Here is a 20900-nt window from a genome sequence, read left to right on the forward strand (position 1 = left end):
GTGCCCCTAATGCAACGCATGGTGGTGTTGAAGTTGGACGTCAGATTGAGCTGCGTTATGCAGCTCTCAAAGCAGAAGCTCCAGGTTAGTGATAGGAAGTCTGGATCTTTTTAAGGATTTGGATCATTTGAATCGGGTCATTGAAAAGATCCGGATCTTTGAACTGAATCATTTGAATCATTTTACTAGGGAAGCAGACTGGGTGAAATGACTTTCCCTGCACTGTACATTCTGTATGTTCCTGTTTCTTCCAGACAGACATCCACTGTGAACCGAATCTTTCATTGTGGTGATCCGGATGATTCGACTCACACAGATCCGGATCAAATGAACGATTCGTTCATGATCCGGACAACACTACAGTCCTACCATGAGTCTCTCTGCAGTGCAGTGAATATTAATTAGCCATGTGGCTGGCCGCAGATTACTGAGCATGTGCAAGCAGTCTAACACTGCTTAGCCCAGTATAACGTACAGCATGCAGCACTTTGTTTTAACGTGCTGCGTTACTATGTAACGCAATGTGTGCACTGTGAACAGCACATTGATTTTACAGTGCTGTGAGTTAGGCTGCGTTACTGGCTGCTGTAACGTGGGACTTTAATGTCCCACTGTGAAACCAGCGTAAAAGTATGGCATGATGAGATAAACGTGTATGTACAGTGCAAGACATATTAACCCGGCTGTTTTACTTGTTGCATTTTGCTGCCTGAAAGAGCTAATTTCTAGGCATTGAAGTAACAGCTTCTGTCTGGTCGGTACCTTGTCAAAATATAGTAAACATCACTGATCAGCAGATTACAGCCATAAAAGTTTTCCTGGCAGAATACAACTTCTGAGAGCAGAAGGAGCTAGTCAATAGCTCATGTATTTTAACTCTGGGTCTCTTAACCCTGGGCTAGCCGCCGGGAGCTCAATGCAGAGTGTAGCGCGCAGCAGGCGTTTTACTCACCTCCCGGGGGATACAGATGTCTGTAGCCGTTCTCCTTCCTATCCTCAGAGGCTCTGGTGAGATCACTGTAAGTGATCTTGCTACAGTTACAGCGCCACCCGAAGGATGGAGGAAAAATTGCAGCACTGGAGCCCAGGGAGGTGAGTGAGTGCTGGGGCTGCTGCAGGCATTCTGATGGCATGATTTTCTGATTTTAGGCTCTGAAACATGCTGAAAAGACCACCAGGGAGGTTAATAGGCTGCCACTTTCACTTTGTGTACATTGCATTAACTCTCCTGGCGGTAACCCTGACCTACACTCGGGGTAGCCGCCGCAGAGTATTGCATGGCCCCGGGAGGGATTTTTTTTTTAACCACTTGCCGACCAGGGGAATTTTCACTGATCGGTGCTGCGTGGGCTCTACTGCCCGCAGCACCGATCAGGAGTGCAGCAGGGCGATCAGACTACCCCCCTTTTTTCCCCCACTAGGGGGATGTCCTGCTGGGGGGGTCTGATCGCCGCCGGCCATTAGTGGGTAGCGGGGGGGGGGGGGCTCCTCAAAGCCCCCCTCCGCAGCGTTTTGTGCGCTCCCTCCTTCCCCTTACCTCCCTCTCCCTTCCTGGGCAGCGCAGGACGGATATCCGTCCTGCGCATTGTGGGATAGGCTTCAGCCTATCATATGCCGGCGATCCCCGGCCAATCAGAGGCCGGGGATCGCCGATCTGCCTTACGGCGCTGCTGCGCAGCAGCGCCGTATCATGTAAACAGCGGGGATTTCTTCCCCGCCTGTTTACATTTTGCCGGCGAGCCGCTATCGGCGGCTCTCCGGCTGTTCACGGAGACACCCTCCGTGAACTGTCATGGAAAGGCCGCTTGATCGAGCGGCCGTTTCCATGGTAACCCGCAGACGACCAGTTTACGCCAATCGGCGTTAGCTGGTCGTCAAGAGGTTAAAATAAAACTTGTTGTAATACTTGTAGCCAGGGCTGTGGAGTCGGTACAAATATCTTCCGACTCCAGTTTATGAAACTACGACTCCGGGTACCCAAAATGGCTCAGACTCCGACTCCTAAGGGCTCGTTTCCACTATCGCGAATCCGCATGCGTCCAACGCGTGCGGATTCTCACATGTAATGCAAGTGGATGGGCCTGTTTCCACTGTAGCATTGAGGTTCGTTTTTTTTCAGCGGTGAAAAAACACACAAAAGAGCCGCAGAATTCGCCTGCGAGTGGAATGCATGCGAATCGCATGCAATGTATTTAATAGGGAAATCGCATGCGGTTTCACCATGCGTTTTTTTTGCCGCGAATTTGCATGCAAATTTGCATAGGTACGAATGTAAATTCACACAGGCAGTGACATGGTTAAAATCGCATATACCCTCACCTATGCGAATTCGCGGCAGAAAACGCATGGGGAATATGATCCACATGCTATTTCATCAGCGGTGGAATCCAGGCGATTCTGCACCGCAATAGTGGAAACGAGCCCTGAGTCTAATACTTAACAGGACTGTGAATGTTGTACAAAAATCATCCGACTCCTCAGTTTATGAAATCCACTACTCCGACTCCGGATGCCAAAAATTGCCCCCACTCTGACTCCTCGACTCTGACTCTGACTCCACAGCCCTGCTTGTAGCTAGCACTAGGCTAGCTACCTGTGTCCCCCAAGTCTCTCTGCTCTACTCGGGTCCCCTCGATCGCCGCCGTAATACGTACCCCCCCCCCCCCCCCCCCCCCGGGATCCCGCTATGGCGCAGCCTCCCAATCAGCTCCAGGCTTCACTATGGGGAGGATCGGGACTGGGCATGACGTCGGACATCATATCTGATCGTCGCCATAGCTATGACTGAAGCTGATTGCAGAGGCTGCGGCTCTCGCGGGGATCAGAGAGGTGCGGGGGACTTGGGGGACACTGGTAGATAGCCTAGTGCTAGCTACAAGTATTGCAACAAGTTGTTTTTTTTTATTCAAAAAAATCCCTCCCGCGGACGCAGCCACTAAAACTGCGTACCGCCAGGAGGGTTAAGTTGTAACTAAACTCACAATCTTTCTGATGCCGCATGGCTGCAGTTCATAGTCCTGGATGGCAGATGTGTGCGCTGTCCAGAAAAGTGCATGCAGCAGTGCATTGTGCGTTGAACTGAAGCAAGTGTGAGGACACACTTAAAACAATAGATCTGTTCTACACTGTCCTCTGTGTGCTCTGCTGCTGCGCACTTTAGCATGTAGTGTGAAATTAGCTCCACGTAAAGGGATCACAAAAAGTTCAACAATATCTCAAATTCGATCCCCCCCCTCTCCTCAACAAAGTAGAACCGTGAGGATGGTCACTATGATGCAAATGATTTTGAGTTGATGCAGGATTATGCAAATTTTCTATGCAAATATATGCAGCTTGAAATGGACCAGTCAAATCATGCTGAGGTAAAATTTGATTGGTGCATACATTTTCAGACAAAATTTGCGTAATCCTGCATCAATTCAAAATGATTTGCATCTCATTAACCATCCCTATAGAACGGTGCCTAAAACTTTACTTAAAGTGAACTGAGGATGTGGATTTTTTTTTCTTTTTAAAATACCATATTCCTGACTCTCCTGCTGATCCTGTGTCTCTAATACTTTCAGCCACAGCCCCTCAACAAGCATGCAGATCAGGTGCTCTGACTGAAGTCAGACTGGATTAGCCGCATGCTTGTTTCAGGTGTGTGATTCAGCCACTACTGCAGCCAAAGAGATCAGCAGGGCTGCAGGGAGCACTAAAATGGTGTGCTTTCTGTATTGCAGAGCTGCCTGGGCAGAACTCTCCTGCAGTCTATTCCCAGCTGTTCATGAGAACTAATTGGATACTTTGATCTAATCTTTGAAACACAGAGCAGTGGATTCTTTATCAACTATGTGTGGAATAAAGGATTTTCATTGTGTGCTGTGCAGGAGTCCAGGTCCACTGGAAGGATCTCTGGTCACTTCCTGTCACTGTGCCTACACATTAGCCATGTGACTGGCTCCAGAATCCTGAGGTTTCATTGAGAACATTTTAGACATTATGATCCGTTATATATAAATACTAGGTCAGAAACACAGATTCCTATACCACAGACTTAATGCCATAGTTTACAATATTCTGGAGATTCAGTGTACGCACAAATATGGTGTATGACCATTATTCGATGGCAGATTTAATTGTATAAAGTGTGTAAGACCTCATCTCCGATATATAAAGTACGGCAGCTTCTTATGACAGTTGTCACTTAAACAGGATTTAAAGCCTTATTAAGAGTCCTCTTCAGTTTTAATTGGATAATATAAGCAGAGTGCACATCGTCACGAGTCATTTATGATTTTTCTGACTGTTTGAAGTTTAAAATGACCCATTAAGATTAGTAAATTGCCTCCTTCTTCCCCTTCTGCTCAGCCAGAGCCGGAAACACAATCCAAGCTCTGTTTTGCTTATATTCACCTTATAGGACTACTATGGCAAAAAATTGTGACTTTTAAAGTGCATGTACAGTGTTCTCCCCAGAAATTTTTTCCAGCTGGGTGGCATGAAAAAGTAGGTGGGTGGGGGTGAGATAAAATAATGCAAGGCTGGTGCTTCTCTGCACAATTCTGCTTACAGCAGAGGAGGAGTTGTGCCTGATGTCAGCCGGTGCTCACCAAAAATAGCCGGGTGGAGCACCCGGCTAAAAGAGCCTATAAAATGTACTTCTCTTTACTTACTTTTTTTCCTAAGTTGCTGTCACTTACTGTAAGTTGTAGAGAGCTGACAGATTTTGAACTAGTCCATATCCTCAAGTGAAATTGTATGTATTACCTTTACTAGGATTGCCTGAAAGTGTAAACACAAGGCCGCTGGCTGAATGTGACCCTTCTTGACTTTTTTTTTTTATTATTTTTTTTATTTATGTGGCCCTCCAAAGTTGCAAATGTGCATCACTGTAAGCAGTAAAACACACTGCCTGCCCATCCAGAGGAACACAACAGTGGTAGAAAAATTGTCCGTTTTTGAGGAGGGGGTGCATCAACAATGGGATCCCTCAGCAAAATGACCATGGGGCCCCTTCTTGGAATCCAATCCCCCTCGTGTGGCCAGCATCTTGCCTTTGGCCAAATTTTATCTTGAATGTTTTCTGCAGAAGCAGCACTGGCCTGTGACTTGGGCTCAGTGCACACCATAATGTGCTAGCGTAATCGCAAATGCTTAGCGCCAATTCTAAGCATGTGCCTAGCTACTTTCTAAGCATGCCTAGCGATTCTTGTAGCGTTTTGGTGTAGCCTTTTTATATTTTGTTACAGTAGAGCTGTAACTGAACAGCTTCTGTAACAAAAAACGCTTGGAAAATCACTGATCAAGCGCTTTTCAGAGCGATTTTCAACTTTCCTATACTTAAAGGATACCCGAGGTGACCTGAGATAGACATGTGTATGTACAGTGCCAGGCACACCAATAACTATGCTGTGTTCCCTTGTCGCAACAAAAACGCAATGTCCCAAAAATGTCACAACGCAACTCTATGCCCTGTTATCGCCGCATACAGGCAATGAAAAGTATGCTTCCAGGTCATTACCGAGCATTTGCAAACAGTCCAACGCAGTTAATAACGTGTATAACGCACAGCATGCAGCACTTTCTAATAATGCTACACGTTGCACACAAACGCAACGTGTGCACTGTGAATGTTGCACAGACTTAGCATTGGCCTCTAATGGCCCATACTCACGGGCGGCAAAAGTAGCCTGTCGCCAGCACACGTGAGCGTGTGGGCGACAGGCCGGCGACAGCTCCTCGCCAGGTCCCTCCACGTACACACGCGGAAGAGGGACCAGCGGCGCGACGGAAGCTGTCGCCGACGTTCCTCCCCCCCCCCCCCCCCCCCCCCCCCCCCACCGGAAGCTCTGCATACCTCAATGGAGGTTGCTGTCGCTAGTCCGCGTACTCACGCGGACTAGCGACAGCTGCGGCGGAGTTTGCGGCGGCGACTGTCGCCAGGCGATTGAACATTTCAAGGGCGACAGTTCGGGGTGCGTGCCCGTTCAACGGCCCATACTCACGGGCGACCCTGTCGCCGCAACACGCACGCGCCTCGTGTTGCGGCGGACAATTGTAGCCCATGAGTATGGGCCATTAGGAAGCTTTTTAAGCGAAAACAGCTGTCAGGCCTCCCTCACCCCCACTGTGTACCCCGCTGTGATTCTACACCGTGGATTAAAGGTATACTTTTTTGCAGCAATCAGTGCTTCATTTTGTCTTTTCAAACATACATGTGATACTGCTTCTGAGTGCACGTTTGGGCATGCTATACAGGATCCGGTGACCCCAGTAACGGCTTTGGCTGGCATCTAGTGCCAGTCTGTTTTTCTTCTCTATTTGAACTTAGCATTGCTGTACGTTAGTCCACGTTAAACCATTTTTCTAACGTGCGACTTTAACGTTGCACTGTGAAAGAGGCCTTAGACAGAATTTCTTATCAGTGAGGGTCACACTGTAGTCACATCCTAACTATAAAACACTTTCCTAGCAGAAAATGGCTTCTGAGAGCAGGACAGATGTAAAAAGGGTCAATAGTTTATAGATTTTAGCTCAGGCATACTTCAATGAATGTGTCATTGAGCAAAAACAAAACAGTTAAAACTTAAAAAGTAGATTTAAACAAAACTGTGGAATCTCTTAAGTCATTTTTTTATGAGAAGGAAGGTAGATACAATAGTCTATTTCATTAGTTTATTTTTGCCTCGGGTGTCCTTTTAACATTGAGGCTGAATCTCCTCAGAAATCCTCAAATATGCTGCAGGACTTGAGTTTGCATTTGGTGAAAAAAATGAATCACTCTGGTGTGCACCATCCCATTGAAATAAATTAACCAAGCGCTTTTCAAAGCGCAAGTGTTTTTAAAAAACTCTCAGAACCGCCCATAGGCCTCTTGCATGCTATATGCAATTTCCGTTTTTTTTTTTTTTTTTTTTTCCTGATCCGATTTTGGATTCCAGTTAAAAAACGTACTTGCATGCTGCTTAGATTTTTAATTGTAATCCAAAATTGGACGTATAAAAAAAAAAAAAAAAAAAAAAAAAAAAAAAATAGGAAACTCGTGTAGTGTGCAAGAGGCCATATTTAGATAGGTTTTAGATTTTGGCCCCTTACATTGAGTTTGACAACCCTGAGCTATACAGAGATGCTGGCCATTCTCCCTACTTCTTTGCACACTATAGCAGAGTTCCCAGTGTCCGGCACAGTGCCTGATGCTGAATACATGGGCTTGCCAATTGCTTGAACCGGTGGTAGAATAGCACTATTCTCCCTCTCAATTTAGGGGGAAGCCAATTACTTTATCTGTATGTTTTTGGGGTGTGAGAGGAAACCTGAGTGCCTGGAGGAACCCCACACGGACACAACGAGAACATACAAACACTGTGCAGATAGTGCCCTGGCTAGGATTTGAACTCGGGGGACCCAGCGCTGCAAGGCAAGACTGCTAACTACTACACCACCTTGCAGCCCAGCAATATATAGCTATAGAAAGGGTTACGGATGCTGAAACCAGGAAAAAAATACCATTAAAGTGGGTATCCTGAATAATTGACTGCATTCTACTATATGCCACTACAGGGCCTCTTTTTAAAGAGAAACTCCGACCAAGAATTAAACTTTATCCCAATCATTAGCTGAAACCCCCTTTTTCATGAGATATCTATTTCTTTTCACAAACAGACCATCAGGGGGTGCTGTATGACTGATATTGTGGTGAAAGCCCTCCCACAAGAAACTCTGAGGACCTTGGTACTCCTGGCAGTTTCCTGTCTGTGAACCTTGTTGCATTGTGGGAAATAGCTGTTTACAGCTGTTTCCAACTGCCAAAAAAAAGCATGCGGCAGCTACATCACCTGCCAGCAGTAAAAATGTCACCATGTAATGTCAAAAATGTAAATCAGGGATTTAAAATATTTTACAATGGGCAAACACTGACTAAATCATTTATACATAATTATTGTAAAAATGAAGCACTTTTTTATTACATTTTCACTGGAGTTCCTCTTTAAGGCTGCACCTGTAGTGGGGCATAAGTTTGCGCACCTCTGTTTTGAAGGTACACTTCCTCCTGAAAGCAATGGGAAGATTTGAATATTCATGTATCTGCAATAGCTGCATACTTTCCATCCTCGCCTATCTTCTGTGTAGTAAGTGCATGGCTACAGGTATGGTTAATGAATGTTGCAGAACCGGAACAGGCTGAGTCAGACTTCAGCAACTCGCAGTCTGACTAGAAACGTCTTGTTCCGAATGTCTCCAACGAGGGTCGGGCTTTCACCATGAGACCGTTTCCTGCCTTGTGCCGTAAGTCCATCGCACCCCCCCCTGACTATTGATCTCCTAGTTGTATTGTTTGTGTTCATTTTATTCTTTTATTGCTTTGTTTTCTCGCTTTGTTTTCTGGCTAGTATTGTAGTGTGATCTCCTCCCTATTGCGCTTGTTGGAGCCAGCTAGGAGCAAGGCTGAACTATTCTAGGCTGTTCAATAACTTTATGTAAAAAGAATGACCTCCAGTGATCTGTCTGTAATAGTTGGCTACTGATATTCATTCAAAGTTTGTATTTTGCTTATGTTTTTGTTTTTTTCTCTTTTTGGAAGTGACATTTTATTTTACGCTCCCAAAGCTGTGCACGGACAGGATAAATGTCACTCTAAGCCATGTTTCCTGATTGTCTGGCTGGTTTCCCTGATCTGTGTACAGGAGTGCAGTCAAGCTATTCTTGCTTGCTGCCCATTCTGTTCTTTGTAGTGTTTGACTTAGTATGGTCATGTTGGAAGTATCAACGGGATTATTGCCTAAACTGCAGTATAGTAAAACGACATGTCACGGTCTGTAAAATGAAGTGGTGATCTCTATGGTATTGTTTTCCTGTATTTTAAGCTGCGTTTCTTGTTGGTGTATGTTTTCTCTCTGCACGTTTTTCTTCAGTAAAGAGTTCTAACTTGTTATACCGGGTGCCTATCGGCGTCTACAGAACACTCTGCTCCATCAGATCAGGGGGGATCATTCAGATAATCTTAGCAATGGCCCATTGCATACAACATGGGTACCGTTGCTTGGGATTGATCCTGGTGCATAAATGGTGTTAAATGACACCTGAAGGGAGGGATTTGGAGGCTGCCATTTTGTATTTCCTTGTAAACAATGCGCAATGCCTGGCTGTACCACTGATACTCTATCCCTAATATTTTGTTATAGACCCTGAACAAGCAATGCAGAGCAAAATGTTTTTGACAGTCTGACAAGGTTAAGCCATGCTTGTTTCAGGTGTTTGATTCAGACACTGATGCATGAAAAAGGATCAGCAGGACAGCCAGGCAACTGGTATTGTTAAAAAGTAAATAAATATGGCAGCTTCCACATCACTTTCTCTTCAGTTGTCCTTAAAATGAACAGTCGGAGCTGCATTGCACTTCTGACTGTTGAATCAAAGGGAACCTAAAGTGACAGGGATATGGAGGCCGTCATATTTATTTCCTTTTTAAGCAATACCAGTTGCCTGGCTGTCCTGTTAATCTTGTGCCTTTTAATACTTTAAGCCATAAACCCTGAACAAGCATATGCAGATCAGGGACTCTGACGGAAGTCTGACTGACTCTATCGCACTCCTGAAACAAGTATGCAGCTAATACAGACACTAATACAACCAAACGGATAAGCAGGATACCAGGCAACAAATATGGAAGCCTCACTGTAAGTTCCCTTTACACCTTTAAACACAATATATATGCATCTGGGAATACGTAATGCAGGCACCCATTAATTTGTGCTCTGACTTTCGCCAGTGGCCCAAATTAGTCACTGGGCACCGCTATAGCCGTAATTCGCATTGCAGCCTATGGCAGCGCCCAATCACTGGGGCGTTAGGAAGGGGGGGGGGGGGGGAGCGCTGGAAGAAGCTCCAGGTAAGTTTAAATAACTGGAGGATTTTTTCACTTTACATTCCCTTTAAAAGGAACCTGAGGTGAGAATGACACAGAGGCTGCTATATTTCCTTATTAAGCAATGCAGGTTGCCTGGCAGTCCTGATGAGCCTCTGCCTCACTATTAGCCATAAAACCTGAACGAGCATGCAGATCAGGTGCTTTGTTTTTGTTGTTTTTGTTTTTTCCCCTTTTTAAAATACCAGTTGCCTGACTCTCCTGCTGATCCTGTCTCTCTAATACTTTAAGCTACAGCCCCTGAACAAGCATGCAGATCAGGTGCTCTGACTGAAGTCAGACTGGATTAGCTGCTTGCTTGTGTCAGGTGTATGATTCAACCACTACTGCAGCTAAGAGATTAGCAGGACTGCCAGGCAACTGGTATTGTATACAAGGAAACCTCCATATCCCTCCATATCCCTCTCAATTAGGGTTCCCTTTGCATTGTAACATTCTGCATTGCATAGACAAGATCCACATCCCTACAGATATGAGAAAACCGCCACCTTGTGGAATGAATGTGTCATTGCGATTAGGTTTGCAAAGCTGAAGAGGTGGAAGGACCCATGCAATAAAATTTTACTTTCAGCTCTATGCAAATTGTTATGATCCAGCAAGAGCAAGAGACCGTAAAAGGCATATTTAAAGTACACCTCAACTGAGAGGGATATGGAGGCTGCCCTATTTCCTTTTTTAACAATACCAGGCCTGCTGATCTTTTTGTCTGCAGTAGTGTCTGCATAACACACCTGAAACAAGCATGCGGCTAATCTAGTCTGACTTCAGTCAGAAACATCAGATCTGCATGCTTGTTCTGGGTCTATGGCCAAACTATTAAAGGGGAACTAAAGTAAGAGGTATACGGAGGCTGCCATATTTATTTCCTTTTAATAAAGACCAGTTGCCTGGCAGCCCTGCTGGTCTATTTCTCTGCAGTAGTATCTGAATAACACCAGAAACAAGCATGCAGCTAGTCTTGTCAGATCTGACTTTAAAGTCTAAAACACCTGATCTGCTGCATGCTTGTTCAGGGGCTATGGCTAATATTAGAAGCAGAGGATCAGCAGGGCTGCCAGGCAACTGGTATTGCTTGAAAGGAAATAAACATGGCAGCTTTCATATACCTCTTAAGTTACCTTTTTAAAGGGGTCCGGGGGGGGGGGGGGGGGGTGTTGGAAATAGAAGCCCCAGGTAAGTGTCTGTTTTTATCAGCCCCCTGTACTAATAATGTCCCACGCCGTCCTTCTCCGTTCCGCCATTCCCCGCCACCGGCAATTATTCGTCTAAGACAAATAATGCACGCTCCCGCTCGCGTCATCGGAATCTTACTGTGCAGGCGCAGTATTTCTGGTACTGCGCCTGTGCAGTAAGCTTCCAACGATGTAGGGGGGGTCAGCAGGGCAGGTGGACAGCCAGGCAACTAGCTTTGGAGGGAATTAAATGTCAGCCTCCATACCCTCTCACCTCAGATTCCCTTTAAGCCCATGCAGTCGCACACATGGTGAGTTGTAAGGTCACAGAATAACCAGCAAGTGTTCAAACAAATGCATTCACAGACTCCTTCATCCAGGCACAACTGTTATCCCTACAGCGAAGTTAAAAGCCGGGGTTTTAGTTCACAGAAGAGTGCATTCCTATGCTTAGTCACCTATACTGCGCAGAAGTACCCAGGTAAACATAGGTGTCCTAACTCTGGCCCTGTAACATGCATAGTGCAGACATGCAAACACATTCATTGCATCAGACCTATCAATGGATTAGGAGCACACATCCTGACGTCCTCTCCTGGGACAGATAGTGCATCTTACCAATCCCACAATGGAGCTAACGTTGTGTCCATGTGCACCATGCACATACACCAGCATAAGCTGTGTGCATGCTGACAAACACCATGCAGGGGAAGGAGGGAATGCACTGAATTAGAACCTAGCCACAGGGGTCAGTAGCAAGAAAAAAAAATACATATATCCAGGCACATCGCCTCTAGTTAGGACATTAAATAAGTTAAAGGGATACTGTAGGGGGGTCGGGGGAAAATGAGCTGAACTTACCCAGGGCTTCTAATGGTCCCCCGCAGACATCCTGTGTTGGCGCAGCCACTCCCCAATGCTTTGGCCCCGCCTCCGGTTCACTTCTGGAATTTCTGACTTTAAAGTCAGAAAACCACTGCGCCTGCGTTGCCGTGTCCTCGCTTCCGCTGATGTCACCAGGAGTGTACTGCGCAGACACAGACCATACTGGGCCTGCGCTGTGCGCTCTTGATGACATCAGCGGGATCGAGGACACGGCAACGCAGGCGCAGTGGTTTTCTGACTTTAAAGTCAGAAATTCCAGAAGTGAACCGGAGGCGGGGCCGGAGCATCGGTGAGTGGCTGCGCCAACACAGGATGTCTGCGGGGGACCGTTAGAAGCCCCGGGTAAGTTCAGCTCATTTTCCCCCTTCCCCCCCCCCCCCTACAGTATCCCTTTAAGGAAAGGGAGGTGCTGAAGGGGGTGTGGCTAGAAAACAGCAAAAATCTATTAATCCTTCGCACTCTCGCATGCAAATGTTCAAACAAATGCATTCACAGATTCATTCATCCAGGCACAACTGTTATCCCTACAGCTAAGTTAACCCTCCTGGCGGTCGAATTAATTTCGCCGGGAAGGAGCGCAGCAGGTTTTTTTCTTTTTGTAAAATCATGTAGCGAGCCCAGGGCTCGCTACATGATAGCCGCTGCCCAGCGGCATCCCCCCCGCCCGCTTCGCTCGCCTACGGCGATCTCCGATCAGGAAATCCCGTTCAAAGAACGGGATTTCCTGGATGGCTTCCCCATGGCGACGGGGCGGGATGACGCCAGCGACGTCGTGACGTCATTGGGAGTCCCGATCTACCTGATTGGCCAGGCAGCGCACGGGGTCTGGGGGGGGGGGGCGCAACAGATAGCGGCGATCGAGCGCAGGGCGGCGGCGATCGGTGTGCTGACGCAGCTAGCAAAGTGCTAGCTGCGTGCAGCAGAAAAAAATTAAGCAAATCGGCGCTGCAGGGCCTGAGAACCTCCTGCGCGGCTTACCCCGAACTGGCGGGGTTACCGCCAGGAAGGTTAAAAGCCGGTGATTTAGATCACAGAAGAATGCATTCCTATGCTTAGTCACCTATACTGCGCAGAAGTACCCAGGTAAACATAGGTGTCCTAACTCTGTAAAATGACGCTGACATTTCTGTAGTGCCTTTCTTGGCTGTCACAGTGGAGAGGTAAGAGGTGACATTTACTGAATTGTTTTATCTCTAATAAAGATAAGCTTCCTTGCAGAACTGAGTCAGAAGGCCCTATATGGGGCCTGTTGCTGCTGCGACGTGTCATTTACAGTCTGCCCCTGCCCAAGGATTGGTCTATATCCAGAATAAAGGCAAATGTTTTGGGTGGAGACGGACTATAACATTTTCCATTTCATTGCAAAGATGACCAATGTTTTCAGCTGAGCTTCAGACTTGGTTGAATCAACAATGCGTAGGTGCTGTTCTTTTTTCACTTTCATATACCTGTATATTCAGATAGCTCATAGTGACCCAGAACCACTAGGTAAGTATAGGGGGCTAAAAGACCGAAAAGCCTTCCGATTTAACAGATTAGAAGGCAAATTTCACTTTGGAGGATTTTTTTTGGTCTTTAGCCCACTATACTTTCCTGCGAGATCAATAGAGGTGCCAGAAGAGTAAAAGCAATCCTTAAAATTGTTAAAAAATGCTTGGGAGTTAGTGGTGGGCTTCACTCCTATAAGCAGACACTGGAAACTGTCAGTTATTTAAACATATGGTTTATTGGCATACTCCAAGATAAGTTGCAACGCGTTTCGGCAGAGGCGCCTGGTGTTTACTGAACGGACAACTGTTGTATGCGCCCCCATTGTTGCCTGAGGAAGCAGGGTTACTCCTACGAAACAACTTCTCTGGAGTATGCCAATAAACCATAGTTTAAATAACTGACAGTTTCTAGCGTCTGCTTATAAGAGGTTAGTCCACCATTTCCTCCCAAGCATTTTTCAACAATTTTAAGGGTTGCTTTTACTCTTCTGGCGCCTCTGTTCACCTCGCTAGTTTTCATCCCCCCCTTTTTTCCTATCTACAGAGTGCGACTTATTAATCCTGAGTGAGTACAGGCTAAAATACTCCTCACCTGCTTATACAGTGGTTGCCTTGGAGATGATTCTGGTTTGTGAGTATAATACGTATGTACTTTTCCATTATTCCACATACCAGTAAATACTACACTATATTGGGCTCTCGGTGTCTCCTTTTCTCTACTCTATACTTTCCTGATGGTGCTGAGTCTCTATGCGCTGTGTACTCCTTAGTACTGGTCCAAGCCCTATCCCATAGACTCTATAGGATAGGCTTGGACTAGTACTAAGGAATACACAGCGCATAGACTCAGAACCACTAGGAAAGTATGGTGGGCTAAAGGACCAAAAAACCCTCCAATGTAAGTGTAATTTGCCTTCTAATCTATTTGAATCGGAAGGCTTTTCGTCTTTGGCATAGAGCAACAGCAATCCCTGCCATGCACTGATGAGGACCGGAAAGTCAGAAACTGGCTGGCTGCATGTGGGGTTGATGTGGCTCTGTAAATGTTTTATAAGCTATAGGGTTGCTGTACACCAGCGGTTCTGGATGTAAGCCTGGCTTTAAAGAGATGATTTGCTTATTCAAGAGTGATGCATCCTGGGAAACCACAGCTGCTCACTTAAAGGAAACATCTGAGCACTTAAAAAAAAAATGAGCTCTACTTACCCGGGGCTTCCTCCAGCCCCTGGCAGCCGATATGTCCATCGCCACAGCTTCGATGTCCTGGGATCTCCTCCATTTTAGAAGGCAACCTCGCCAGGTTGGCTTCTGCGGCGCCTACAGAACTATTGTGCAGACCACTCCAGCCAACGTGAGCGTGATTGACAGTGGTGCTCTTGCAGGTGTAGTAAATTAGTAAATGCTGCCCTGGCGAGGTCGCCTTCTGAAACTGAGGGGATCTCCGGGCCCCCGGAGCTGCGGCGAGGGACAGGTAAGTAGAACTCCATTATTTAAAAATAAAATTAAAAATTTTTTTTTTAGGTGCTCGGATGCCTTCTTTAACCACTTAAAGGATACCACAGCTGAAAATAAGATTGCGGCAGTGTGTGGGGGATTACAAGTAAATACCTTTAGCTCCTCCTGCCCCCCTCCGTCTGCCTCCGTTCGACTAATCTACCTCCCAGTGTCCGGTGACTTGATTGACCCCCAACCCCCACCCGGACATACTGTGCCCTGTGTGCGCTGTATGTCCTCCCCTCTTCACTTCTGGCCGGCACATAGCGATCGGTTCAGAAGCATGCTGATTCCTCTCTCTCCTCTGGGCTGCGTGTGCGCTCCATTACACCAAGCGTCACATTCTAATCATGTGACGCTTGGTGTAGTGGAGCACACACGCAGCCCAGAGTAGACAGAAGGGTCATCGTGCTTCTGAGCGGATCCGCCAGTGACCAGGCTAGGTTTTACAAATTAGGGCTCTGCAGCTTTAAAAGCTTGCTGCAGAGCCATACCACGCAGCACACAAATGAATTCCCCCCCCCCCTTCCTCTTCTGCCCACTAACAAAGCTTTCTGTTGGTGGGCTCTGATTGCTGCTGGGATGTATATTTATTTAACTAGTTAAGGACCGCTCTGATTGAAATCTACGCTCAGTTTTAATGGCTATCTGGCTACCAGGGCATCGATTTCACGGACTCTGCGCATTCACTGACTCTGCGCTTTCGTCGATGCTGAAGATCTCAACGCTGTCACCCCACCGCAGCTCACTCGCTCTGCCCTCTCTAGAACAGCAGAGCCCTGTGAGCGTTTTCATTGGCTCCTGACCCTGTCTATCAACATAAGCAACTCCCATTGGCTTACGTTGGTAGGTGGGGTCAGAAGCCAATGAAAGCGGTTCCGGACTGGCTTACAGGAACTCTGCCATCCTAAAGACGGCAGAGTGCGTGGCTGTGGTTCTCAGCGTGCAGCGTGGATGGTGATTGTGGCGGGTATGTGTGGCAATTCGTTAGTATTCAACGCTATTCCGACGTAGGTTGGTCTCTGGTCCTTAAAGAGAACCCGAGGTGTGTTTAAAGAATGTTATCTGCATAGAGGCTGGATCTGCCTATACAGCCCAGCCTCTGTTGCTATCCCAAACCCCACTAAGGTCCCCCTGCACTCTGCAATCCCTCATAAATCACAGCCATGCTGTGAGGCTGTGTTTACATCTGTAGTGTCAGTCTCAGCTGCTCCCCCGCCTCCTGCATAGCTCCGGTCCCTTCCCTCCAATCAGCAGGGAGGGAAGGGATGCAGGCGGGGACTGGAGTTCTGCAGAAGGAGGGGAGAGCATCAGACTGACACTATAGAGATAAACACAGCCAGCTCTGACAAGCTGTTTGTCAGCAGCGTGGCTGTGATTTATGAGGGATTGCAGCATGCAGGGGAACTCTAGGGGGGTTTGGGATAGCAACAGAGGCTGGGCTGTATAGGCAGATCCAGCCTCTGTATGCAGATAATATTCTTCAAACCCACCTCGGGTTCTCTTTAAGTCGTTAATATCCCTATTTTTTTTTTTTTTTTTTTTTGTATAAAAGCCACAGGTATGTATGAAACCTTCTTTTTTTCTTTTAACCTATTTTGGTTCCTGGACGTAGAAACTACGTCCAGGAACCATGCGCGTTACCGCGGCCGATCGCGCGCGTGCACGCGCACTCCCGGCCGCGGATTCGGTAGCCAAGGAATCAATGTATCGGGCTATGGTGCCCGATCACTGATTCCTCCCCCACTGAAAAAGCGACAGCTTCTCTCGGAAGCTGTGCTTTTTCTGGCTGTTCCCTCCCCGATGAGTCACTCTAAGCGTGTGTTACGCTTAGAGTGACGTCATGTAAACAAACTCATGGCCGCCATCTTGTGGCCAAAAAGTAAAACTACAACTAAAATTAAAAAAAATTAAACATAACACACAATTACATTATAAAACTATACTTTACATCCCACCCTCCCAAAAATACCCAAATAAAATGTTTAATATAAAAAAAAACCATTACAATAAAAAAAAAAATGTAAATATTTACCTAAGGGTCTAAACTTTTTAAATATCAATGTAAAGATGAAATATTTCTATATTTTTTTTATTTTAAACTTGTAAATAGTGATAGATGCAAAACGGAAAAAATGCACCTTTATTTCCAAATAAAATATTGTCGCCATACATTGTGATAGGGACATAATTTTAACGGTGTAATAACCGGGACATATGGGCAAATACAATACGTGAGTTTTAATTATGGAGGCATGTATTATTTTAAAACTATAATGGCTTAAAACTGAGAAATAATGAACTTTTCCATTTTTTTCTTCTTCCTGTTAAAATGCATTTACAGTAAAGTGGCTCTTAGCAAAATGTACCCCCCAAAGAAAGCCTAATTGGTGGCGGAAAAAACAAGATCTAGATCAGTTCATTGTGATAAGTAGTGATAAAGTTATAGGCTAATGAATGGGAGGTGAACATTTCTCAAGTGAAAACGACGGAACCTGAATGGGTTAATCAGCTCTGAGTCTCTACGTGTGGTACACACCTCCAATTCTAATTGGTCAATCGGTGACCAATTTTATCACCTCTAGGGGAGGGCCAACATACTTTGAATACCATGAACAGATTGTGTAGGTTAGCTCTCATACTATGTGGAAGTGGTAAAACTGGATGTTTGTACTAGGCTTTAGATTGGTTATGTTGGGTTGCTTCTCTTTCACAACTGGACAAAAACCATTTTAGAGGCACTGGCGTTTCCGTGCAGTGATGGTTACCTTAATTGCTTTGAGAACCTCCAGTGTACAGCTTAGGGGCTTAGAGAACCAGCACTGGGTGAATAAAATATGCCTTTATCGAAAGTTAATTTAAGATGTCTTCCCAACAGCAGGAACAAGAAGATTGCAATGTGGAAAATTGGCAGAATTTATAGTAATTACAGCATAGACAGCACAGGCTCAGTAACAGACTGCTGTGTACCTTCCCAAGCTAGGAGTGCTAAGTGCTTGTCAGTTTCCACATTGCAATATTGGCATGTATGCTGTTGGGAAGCGATTTTATTCTACCCCCTTTTTTTTTTTTTTTTTTCTTTCTTTCAGTAAAAAAATGTTTTATTGATCCGTTGCTGGTTAAACCATTACGTTATTTCACCCAGTAGTTGAGTTGCTGCCAAAAAGTATCTCCTGACCCTGAATTCTAGCTAGGATTTACAGGCGACCATGTATTTAAAGGACCACTATTGCAAAAATGTAAGAATTAAAAATAACTTGTATACTAACCAAAGGTGGTAATTGTGCACTGACCCAGAAGCACCTCTGGGTGGCGCAGTTGTAGGCAGCAGTTTAGTGCAGCAATGGCACATGTTGTGGTGTGTGCACAGTTCTTTTGAGATTTTGAAAGTTTTCTGGTAAATTTACCTCCCCCCCCCCCCCCCATGTTCCTGTAACTTAAAAATAAAGTTAAGTTAAAACATTTCTGTTATTGTGTGTGCATTAATATGACGGCCGTGTTTACAATTACAGATATACAGTAGTAAGGGCTGGTTCAGACGGACGTCTGCGTGGCGTCGCGTCTGGGGGCGTTGCGGCGGCTGCGCGGTCAGGCTTTCAGTAGCCTTCGGTCGCGTCGTGATGCGGTCACGTTTTTTTCTTCCCCTAGGGGAACAGTAGCCGTCGTGGTTGGCCGCTCCCTGGAAGCAACATGTTGCTTCCAGGGGCAGCCCGAACGCTCGCGAAAATCGGGACCCAAACGCCGCGTTCGGGTAAAAGTGCGCAAAAGCTCGGTGTAAACGCTCCCATCCACTTGAATGGGAGCGTTTACCGCGACCCGAACGCTTGCGGTAAACGCTCCGCAAGCGTCCGTCTGAACCAGCCCTTAGATCACAAATTCCCATTGCTGCATGTATTATTTATTTAGATAGCGTCAACCTCTTCCACAGCGCTGTACAGAGTATATTGTCTTGTCACTTAAAGGGAAGGTCCGATGAGCATAAAAATAAAAAATCTACTTACCTGGGGCCTCCTTCAGCCCCTGGCAGCCGTCCTGTGCCCTTGCCAAAGCTCCGGTGGCTCCCGGTCCAGATGCCGACCTCACCAGGTCGGCATCTGCTTGCGATTCACCATGCGGCTCACTGAGTCACACTGACGTCATCCGGACTGTACTGCGCAGTACAGTCCGGATGACGTCAGTGTGACTACGAGAGCCGCACATTGGAGTGCAAGTAGGCCTTTTGTACCGGAGGGGACCCCGATCCACCGGCGGGGAGTGGAGCTGCGGCGAGGGCACAGGACGGCTGCAAGGGGCTAGAGGTGTTTTTTTTTGTTTTTTTGTTTTTTTTTTTTCATGCTCCTTGGACATGTTCTTTAACTGTTCCTCAGAGAGGATTGGCTCACAATCTAGTCCCTACCATAGTCATATGTTTATGTATGCATAGTGTAGTGTATGTATCATCATAGTCTAGGGCCAATATAGGGAGAAGCCTGTCAACTTATCTGTATGCATTTGGGATGTAGGAGGCAATCTGAGTACCCGGAGGGAACCCACGTAGACACGGGGAGAACATACAAACCCTGTGCAGATAGTGCCCTGGCTTGGGATCTGAACTGGGGACCCAGCACTGCACGGCAAGAGCGCTAACCACTACACCACCGTGCTGCACATGTATGCAAGTGCAGCTTCTCTGTATGAATGTTGAATGATCATCTGCAGTCTGTGCAATAATGAGATTGACCATATCGTTGTACTGGGTGGCGCACAAGACTTGTCCGGCTGCAGGTGACATGCCTGAGCAATACAGGCAGACACCGGGCCCTGGGCACCTCTTACTCTATCCAGGCTGTGTGTGTGTTTTCTACTCTTAATTGAAGCTTGTGTCACCTTCATTTGAAGCTCCAAAATGCAAATGAATGCAGGACACGGCACAAACACAGCATGTTCAATCGTGCAACAGGCTACAACCGGCTGTATGGATAAATGCTACAAATGCTGTCTGGGTTTTTCATGTATTTTTAGAAACCTCTGTGTGGTTAAAGGTTTTTGGGTTTTTTTTTCCTTAATCTTTGAGAAATGGGTCCTGCATGTTTCTGTATAGCTGTACATCTAAACAGGGCAACAACTACTACATCTCAGGCTTAGTTTACCCTGCAAAAAGTCTTAGGCCCATTCACACTTACAAAACGCTAGCGCTTTTGCTAGCGTTTTGCACTGGCGTTTTTGGGCGATTACCGCCATTCACACTTGGGGCGATCTGCGTTAATCTCCACCAAATCAACCCAACATAACTGATCTAAAGCCCAAGTGAGAACAGACCCATAAGTTATTATTGCACTAGTGCTTTAAAAAGCACTAGCGCTTGAGCATTTTGCCAAAATCGCCGGCAAAACACTCTAGTGTGAATGGGGCCTCATATCGCGTTCTTGCAATGCAAAATTTTAATTTATTTTTCTTTTTGCCCCAGAGTGTTTTTTTTTTTTTTTTTTTTTTTTTTTTTTTTGGGATGTGCATCTGTTTTTCCATGTTCCCTTGAAAGGAACCTTAACCGAGATTTTAAAAAAAAAGGTTCACTTACCTGTGCTTCCCCAAGCCCACCTGTAGCCATCCTGTGCCCTCGCCGGTCCTCAACTCCATGGGTTAGTTTTTGTTTTCGGCAGACTGGCTGTGCGCATCCTTGTTCGTGTTCAGTCAAGCATGCCCTGTGCAAGTGCAGTATGAGTTCTTACTGCTCCTGCGCATGACGTGCTTGACGACAGGAACGCAAATAAGGATGCGCGCGGCCAGGGGCCCACTCTGTTGGCAAAAAATGAAAGTAACCCGCAGAGGGGCACCGGAGGATAGTTTAGGACTGCAGGGACTTGGGGAAGCCCTGGGTAAGTAAAACTTTTTTTTTTATTTTTTATCTTGGTTAAGGTTCCATTTTTTTTTTTTAACCACTCTACAACCGTCTAACGCCGATTGGCGGCC

At 46.2% G+C, this 20900-nt stretch overlaps 1 protein-coding gene across 2 annotated transcripts in view; it reads left to right on the top strand.

Moving 5' to 3' along the window:
* The window catches only part of SYTL2 (synaptotagmin like 2), a 206458-nt gene that overhangs the window by 72841 nt on the left and 112717 nt on the right, over positions 1 to 20900 (top strand). The window contains exon 1 of one of the 2 annotated variants that reach the window (XM_068266751.1): positions 8185 to 8271. The exons of the other annotated variant lie outside the window; for it this stretch is intronic. The gene's annotated coding sequence lies outside the window, so the exon portion shown is untranslated. Of the gene's footprint in view, positions 1 to 8184; positions 8272 to 20900 lie in introns of those variants that run through there. 2 annotated transcript variants of the gene reach the window in all.

This window comes from Hyperolius riggenbachi, chromosome 2 (genome assembly GCF_040937935.1).
Source record: "Hyperolius riggenbachi isolate aHypRig1 chromosome 2, aHypRig1.pri, whole genome shotgun sequence".
NCBI classification, from domain to species: domain Eukaryota; kingdom Metazoa; phylum Chordata; class Amphibia; order Anura; family Hyperoliidae; genus Hyperolius; species Hyperolius riggenbachi.